This window comes from Protopterus annectens, chromosome 4.part0 (assembly GCF_019279795.1).
Source record: "Protopterus annectens isolate FY-2018-M chromosome 4.part0, PAN1.0, whole genome shotgun sequence".
NCBI classification, from domain to species: domain Eukaryota; kingdom Metazoa; phylum Chordata; order Ceratodontiformes; family Protopteridae; genus Protopterus; species Protopterus annectens.
In genome coordinates, this window is record NC_056733.1 from 980,614,757 (window position 1) to 980,622,256 (window position 7,500).

General features: G+C 43.0%; 1 protein-coding gene across 1 annotated transcript in view; it reads left to right on the plus strand.

Annotated features, from left to right (window-relative positions):
* The window catches only part of LOC122799708 (ras-GEF domain-containing family member 1C-like), a gene marked incomplete in the record, with an annotated part of 1,592,823 nt that overhangs the window by 212,842 nt on the left and 1,372,481 nt on the right, over positions 1-7,500 (plus strand).

Genomic DNA, 7,500 nt, shown 5'->3' on the forward strand with positions numbered 1-7,500 from the left:
TATATATATGTATATGTGTATATATATATGTATATATATATATATATATATATGTATATGTATATATATATATATATATATATATATATATATAGTTTTTCTCTGCTGTAGCGTTGTGTGTGCAGTTTAATTTAGCTACTATGTTTGCTGATTTGTTGGCCATCGTTTAGTCGCAAGGCCGTTTCTCTTCTATCCCGTCAAATGTTCTGTAGTTGGTTAGTGTGTGTATTCCCTTGTCTGTGTTTCTTAACTTATTTTAGTTAGAGAGCTAAGTACCGCTTAAGTTAGAGGGTTTGTCTATTATGTCCCCTTGTTGTAGCTATACTAAGTCCGTTTAAGTTAGAGGGCCTAGTACCCATTTAACTTAGAGGACAGAGCTGTTTTTTTTCTTTCTTTTTCTCTTCGGTAGATGTGCTTTATTATATGTGTTGTTAGGATACTTACATATTGCGTGTGTTAGTTTTCCTATAGAAGTGTAGTTAGTGCTTATCCTTTTTTCAGTATTGGCAGTTGTGTTTCCTTCTCATAATGTCTAAGGAAAGCAGTGAGAGGGAACCTAAGCCATCAGGCTTTAAAAAGTGTCAGAAATGTTCGCAAAAAAATGTCAATTACTGATGGGCATAATATTTGTGTTTATTGTTTGGCGGCCATTCACCTCCAAGAGACATGTACTTTCTGTTATTCTTTCAGCTCCTGTGTCTTACAGAAGAGAAAGAACAAGTTAATTCTCAAAAGACTCCTGAAACCTCCTTTTGATGAAGCTTTACAGAGTACCTCAAGTCCCCTTCCTCTAAAGGTGACAAGTCTACTAAAAGACCATCTTCCTCTTCATAGACTCATTCCGAGCCACCTCAAAAACTGGCCAAAACTTCAGAAACATCAATCTCTTTGGCTCCACAGCCTTCGGAACCGAGAGAGATCATTGAATTAGACAAATCAAGTCCTTTGGCTCCATGGCCTTTGGAGCTGAAAGAGACTACTTTTCAGAGCTGGTCCACTGAACTAGTACCGGTCTCCCTTACCTTGAGATCTCCCATATTGCAGAGATCTCGCTCACCAACCCTCTCCTCCAGGTCCTCTAGGAGCTGGTTGGGCAGTGACGTGGACAGGGTGGTATGCAGTCTTTTGAAGTCGCTGGCTAAATTGTTTTCGTCTCCGACTCAACTGATTTCGGAGCCGTCCAAGACTATTACATCCACGAATATTACTCCTCCGAGCCAAGCTGGATCTTTGGCACTGGAATGCCAGATACCGCTTGCTCTAGACTCTTCGGTTCCGAGATCCCTCCAGGAGATTTCGGAACCAGTCCCTGGTCCGACACTCACGGTGCTGTCTGTGGTGTCTAGGAGCCGAAGTTCTCTGGTCGGCTTGGGGCGGGTCACTCGGACCCGAGTTTCTTCAGTTCCGAGTTTACCTCCCGGGGATTCGGCATGACTTAGCTCGGCTCCTACATCAGCCTTGGAGCCGGGGATTCCCTCTGTTTTCTCAGAACAGGAGGTGTCCTCGGAGCCAAGGGGGATCTGCTTTTGAGCTGATGATGAGTGTGCTGTCCCCACCTACAGCTCTACACAAGGATACTAGTATTCTTCCCCCAAGGCACCGGCTACTGTCTCGGCACCACCCCATCCACAGGACAGCAGAGATTCAGAGCCTCAGGGAACCCCATTGGGTGAACCTCACTCTTCCTAGACCTCCCCAGAATGCCCTCCTGAGGAAGCCTTTCAAAAGAGAACATGCAAGAGGAAGCATATAGACTCCATGATGAGTCAAGTCACCTCTTGACACTGACCTTGAGGAGTCAGAAGGGTCCCCATGATCATCCTCTGAAGATATCTCCTTTTCAGATATCTTAGAAATCCTGAAACAGAGAGGTGGCTGGAAGCCCATCAACCCTTCTGATGTGGAGTCAGTGTACCTGAAGGCCTTTGGATCTCAACCTTCAGCCTCCTGGGTGTCTCCACCTTTTGACGAGCTATTGGAGTTGGTTAGTTGGAAGGCGTGGGAGTGACCAGACACTATGGAACCAGTCCCTCGGAGGCCAGTTAAGTTTTTATCAGCTCCATTTGAAAAAGTTTTTCTCACGAAAGGCATCCTTGTAGATGTTATGGTGGTAGCAGTAGCCACCAAGAAGGAACTTTCTGAAACATCCTCATCTGTCCATCCACCGAAATAAGGACTCTCGAACGATGGACAGATACGAGAAGCTTATTTTTTTCATCAGCAGCTTTTACACTTAGATCGCTGAACTACCTTACGTACTTTATGAGAATACAAAGAGATCTCCTGAAGGAGTTAGGAGATGCTCTCCAAGGTTCATTGGCTGCGGGGGTCTCAAAAAAGGTGACCTCTCAGCTGTCTACCTTAAATTCCATTGTTAACTCCTTCATGAGACTGATATCCTATGCAGCGGATGGAGCGAGCAGGGCAGCGGGTTCAGGAGTTTCCCTGAGGAGGCACTCCTGGATGCGCTTGTGTAACTTTGCAGAACCTTTCAACTCTACCTTTGTCAATGCCCCTTTTGATGGTTCCACATTTTTTGGACACAAAGTCAAGGATACACTCACCAGATGCAAGCAGGAAGGAAACTCTGTCTGCCGTTGGAGTATGTTTTTCCATACCTTCAAGACCTTACCCTAAAGATCAGAAGAGTGGGAAAATATGGTTCAAAAGATCCCAGGGAGATTTTCAGGACGCACAAGGTGAACTCTTCCCCAGGGGCAGAGGGGTAGGCAATAATGGTAGATGTCATCCGCAAGGCAGAGGGGGTCCGCAAAACCAGGGTGACCGTGATTCCTTTTGGAGCCGGCCCTACCAGCGCTCCTGAAAGGAGACCCACCTGCTCTACTCTGGAGGCAGTTGGGGGCAGTTAACTTTGTACCCACTTGTTTCTTGTGATATCTCGCCAGGCTTCTGGGTACAAAGTATAATATCCAGAGGTTATTCCATTCCCTTTTGTCATCCTGTCCCACAGATCAGAACAATCCCAGATGTTTCATCTAGTCAAAGGGAACAAGCAACTATAGAAATTCAAAAGTTGCTAGACAAAAGTCATCCAGAAAGACGCCGCAGACCAAATAGGATTCGGAACTTACTCAAGATTCTTTTTAGTGCCAAAAAGAACTGGAAACCCATATTGAATCTCTGCAAACTAAATGAATCCATGAATAAGTTCAACTTCCGAATGAAATGCAGTCAATTCTTCCCTTTCTTAGGGAAAGACGATTGGATGTGCTCAGTAGACCTCCAAGATGCATATTACCACATAACAATTGACAGAGCATCAAGGAGTCATTTACACTTCTGGCTGGGAGCCAGTCGTTATCAGTTTCGAGTTCTGCCCTTTGGTCTAACTACAGCCCTCAGGGTGTTAACCAAATGCATGGCAGTAGTCACGGCTCACTTGAGACATCTAGGATTCCAAGTGTTTCTATATCTAGACGACTGGCTCCTAACTGCCACCACCAAGCATCTACTTCCAACAGGCAAGAGACACCACATTACAAACCTGCTCTCAGTTAGGCATAATAGTGAATTTAGAAAAATCTGCCTTGTTGCCCTGTCAACATATTGCATTCATAGGCGCATATCTTGACACCATTTCCATGATGGCATGTCTGCCTCCTGACAGTTTCTGTTCTCAGACAGCAAATGGCCAACCTTCTACCCAGAAACAAGGTGAAGGCAAAAACAATTTTGAAAGGCCTAGACACCATGGCATCAACTATCACCCTAGTTCCTCTAGCCAGGATGCATACGAGAATCCTTCAATGGCTCCTTTTTGCTCAGTGGTCATTACAAGAACTTCCCATGTCTCACCAGATCAGAATTAGAGTCATGCAAGAGAGATCTTCTATGGTGGCTTCGGTCCAGGCACATGAACATCGGACTACCTTTTGTGCCACAACAAGCCATAGCTACAGTGACCACAGACTCCTCCCAGATAGGGTGGGGGGCATTATCTGGGAAGAACACCAAGGCACATAGCAAGAACACGAGGCCCATTTGCACATCAATGTTCTAGAGATGAGAGCAGTGCTTTTAGCACTGGAAGCACTCCAGGACTCTCTTCCACTAGGAACAATTGCAATCCAGTCAGACATATCGGTAGTCTGGTACATAAATGAGGAGGAACCAGATCATACCTTCTTTGTTGAGAAGCACTGAGAGTATGGCAATGGGCAATCTCTTCCCAACGTTTTCTGGTAGCAACGCATATCCTCGGGAAATCCAACGTGATAGTGGACAAACTCAGCAGGGCGGTATTAATGCCTCACATGTGGTCTCTAAACCAAAACATAGTGGAGAAGATTTTCCGAAAATGGGGCCAGTCTTGCTGCGACCTATTTGCCCACCCCCATGAATACCAAATACAGCAGCTACTTTGTCCTAATCCCCCATATGGGAGAGACACCGAGAGATGCACTTGTTCTCGATTGGCCCTCAGGACTACTGTATTCCTTTCCCCCTTTCCCCTGATACCCAAAGTCATTCAGAAAGCAAAATCCTTGGGAAGCAGGCTAATTCTCATTGCCCCATACTGACCTCGTCAGATTTGGTTCCCTTTTCTCTGGCCTCACCTACAGGAGAAGCCCTGGATTCTGGACCCAGTTCCAGACCTTCTGACTCATATGTCCAGAACTCTTCACCCTGTTCTCCAAATCCTCAGTTTGACAGCATGGCTGCTCCATTTCCAAACTTAGTCAGGCTTCAAGACTTCCCACCAGCAGTAAAACACATTTTTGGTATCCTCTCACAAGACTTCTACCAGAAAGTTATATGCTAGTAAATGGAAGCGGTTCTCCTACTAGGCACAAACAAAAAACATTGATCCTTTTTCTGCCCCAATTAGTTCAGTTTTAGAATTTCTTGCTGAACGTTTCCAGCAAGGTTAACCGCAGCTACAGTTAGTCCATCTAGCTGCAATTTCTAATTTTCACATTGGTGATTACACTTCCTAACATGATGTCACACAAGTTGTGTAAAGCATTTTTAAAAGGCACTTGCTTATTGAGACTTCCCATAAAAGAACCTCTTTCATCATGGGATCTGAATTTTGTCCTGACTCAACTAACTTTACCTCCCTTTGAACCTTCATCATCATGTGATCTCCAATTTTTCTCTTGGAAAACTATTTTGTTAGTAGCCATTACATCAGCAAGAAGAGTCTCGGAATTGCAAGCTCTATCAATCAAGCCGCCATACTCGATTTTCCATAAGGATAGAGTATCTCTGCAAACTAATCCATCCTTTGTGCCAAAAGTCTGTTCTCAAAGTAATCTGAATTAATCAACTGAGCTCCCAGTGTTTTTTTTCAAGCATAGCAACAAGGCAGAATACAGACTTCACCAGTTGGATGTGCGTAGGCAACTTAGGTTTTATCTGCATAGAACTAAAGATTTTTGGAAAACAGATCAATTGTTCATCTCCTTTTCAGAATCTAAAAAGGGCATGCCAGTTTCAAAGGTTACGCTTTCAAATTGGCTCTCAAATTGCATTACCTTTATATACACCTCAAATTACAGGAAATTACCATTCAAAGTTAGAGGCCACTCGACTAGAGCCTTAGCAACATCTGGTTACCTAGCCAGATTATCAGTGGACAGTATTTCTGCCGGTGCTACGTGGGCAAGACCTCATACTTTCCTCATTACAAAGTTGATTTGACCTCCAGGAACAGGACTTCCTTTGGTTCCACTGTGCTCAAAGGTATACTCCCTGTGAGCCACCCAGGAAAATGGTGCTAGGGATGCTGTCCCAACCAGTAAGAATGAAGGCGAGATAGGACAGCATAACATAAGGGAGTTATGTACTCACCGTAACGTTCCATGTTTGTTGTCCATCTCGCCCTTCATTCTTACGATCCTCCCACCTTCCCCCAGCCCAGGGATCCTAGAGGACTTAATTGAGAGATCTTTCTTCCTTGGCGAAGGAGCTCCTCTGAATTTTCTTGTTACGTCTATACCTGATGTTGCATGACAAATGTAGAGACATTGTTATGATTAGCAGCAAATTAGATCTGGAGAATTACACCACTGCTTGATGAGATAGCTATTTAGCCACAAGTCAAGTGAAAGACTTCGAGCTAGTGTATTTGGCTGAGTCGGAGCCGAGGACTGGCTTCGAACCCAACCAGTAAGAATGAAGGGTGAGATGGACAACACATGGAACGTTATGGTGAGTACATAACTTCTTTTTTTTGTGTGTTTGTCAAATGTTGCAAAATATCTGCTGCAAAAATTCTCTTCCTTGATCGTGAGATGCGCATGTCATCCTATCTAAACATGTGTGCCAAAGCATTAGGCTCGGATACTCTACACATTTCCAATTTTTAAAATGGGTCATTTTCTCATGTCAGTATTTATCCCCAAAATCTTTTCATTCACAGTGATCTGAGTCTCCTTTCTACGTGTGATTTTTGAAAAATATGTCCTTAATGCGTGTACAAGTTAAAGTTATGCCATTTAAGAGGGCTGCAAGTTCCCTGCTGTCAGAGTATTTGTGGATCAGACCATGAATAAAAACAAATCCATACTTCATTATATTAAGTCACTCTTAAGGCTTTTCTCGCAGCCTCTGTTTTGCTCTTGGCAAGTATAACACTGAGCGATGTAAATTGTCGTTCCTCTAATAATCCAAAGTCCAGTCTTTTCTGAGCACATCTGAAGAATCTTTCATGTCTAATTTAGTAATATTAATATCCGTTAGAAATGATTATTTCCATCCATGTTACTCTTATTAATACCACGTTTTCATTGCTTATTACATTTTCAAGTATGCAATTCTTATCCAGTTTGACTTTTGTACATCCACAGCACATCAGCTTCTGTCTTTCTCCTTTTTTCCTTACAGTAATGTTCTTCAATCCTTCAGTGTTCAGTTTTGATTTCTTCCTTTCTACATGCCCCTTGCCTTTTTTTTCTACGTTTTGTTTTGGAGAAAATATGCCTTTTTCTGTAGACTGAAGATTTTCTGGTAGAAAAATGTGATCATTCCCTGTAATCTGTGTGATACATAAAGCAGTATCCTTTTTAGGACGTGTTCTTTGCTTTACAGACATTTACCAGTTTTTTCTTCTTTATTTGTTGTGAACGTCTTCCTTTATTTCTTTTTTTAATTTTCTTTTTGTTTTGAATCTTCACATTGCAGAATGCTGGTATTCAGAATTCCAAAGTTGTCAGGGGCATTGTCTTGTTTCGTAGGGGTTGAATGGTCTTTACAGACAATAGACACTTCCTTTCCTAAATGTGTTCTGCTTGCTCTTTGCCTAACATTATTTATCTCACCAGTCCAGTCATTAATATATGAAACACCAGTTCTCCAACCCATGCCAGTTACACAAGTGGAATCATCATCAAGTGTAGATGTACTTCTAATAATGCTAAGCAAGTCGACCGACCTTTGACACAAGGACCACAGATCACACGTGTTGTCAGGTGTTACTTCTAAATATACACAGCATTTAGTACATTGCACAAGATACCTGTGCTTTAGCAAGTCATT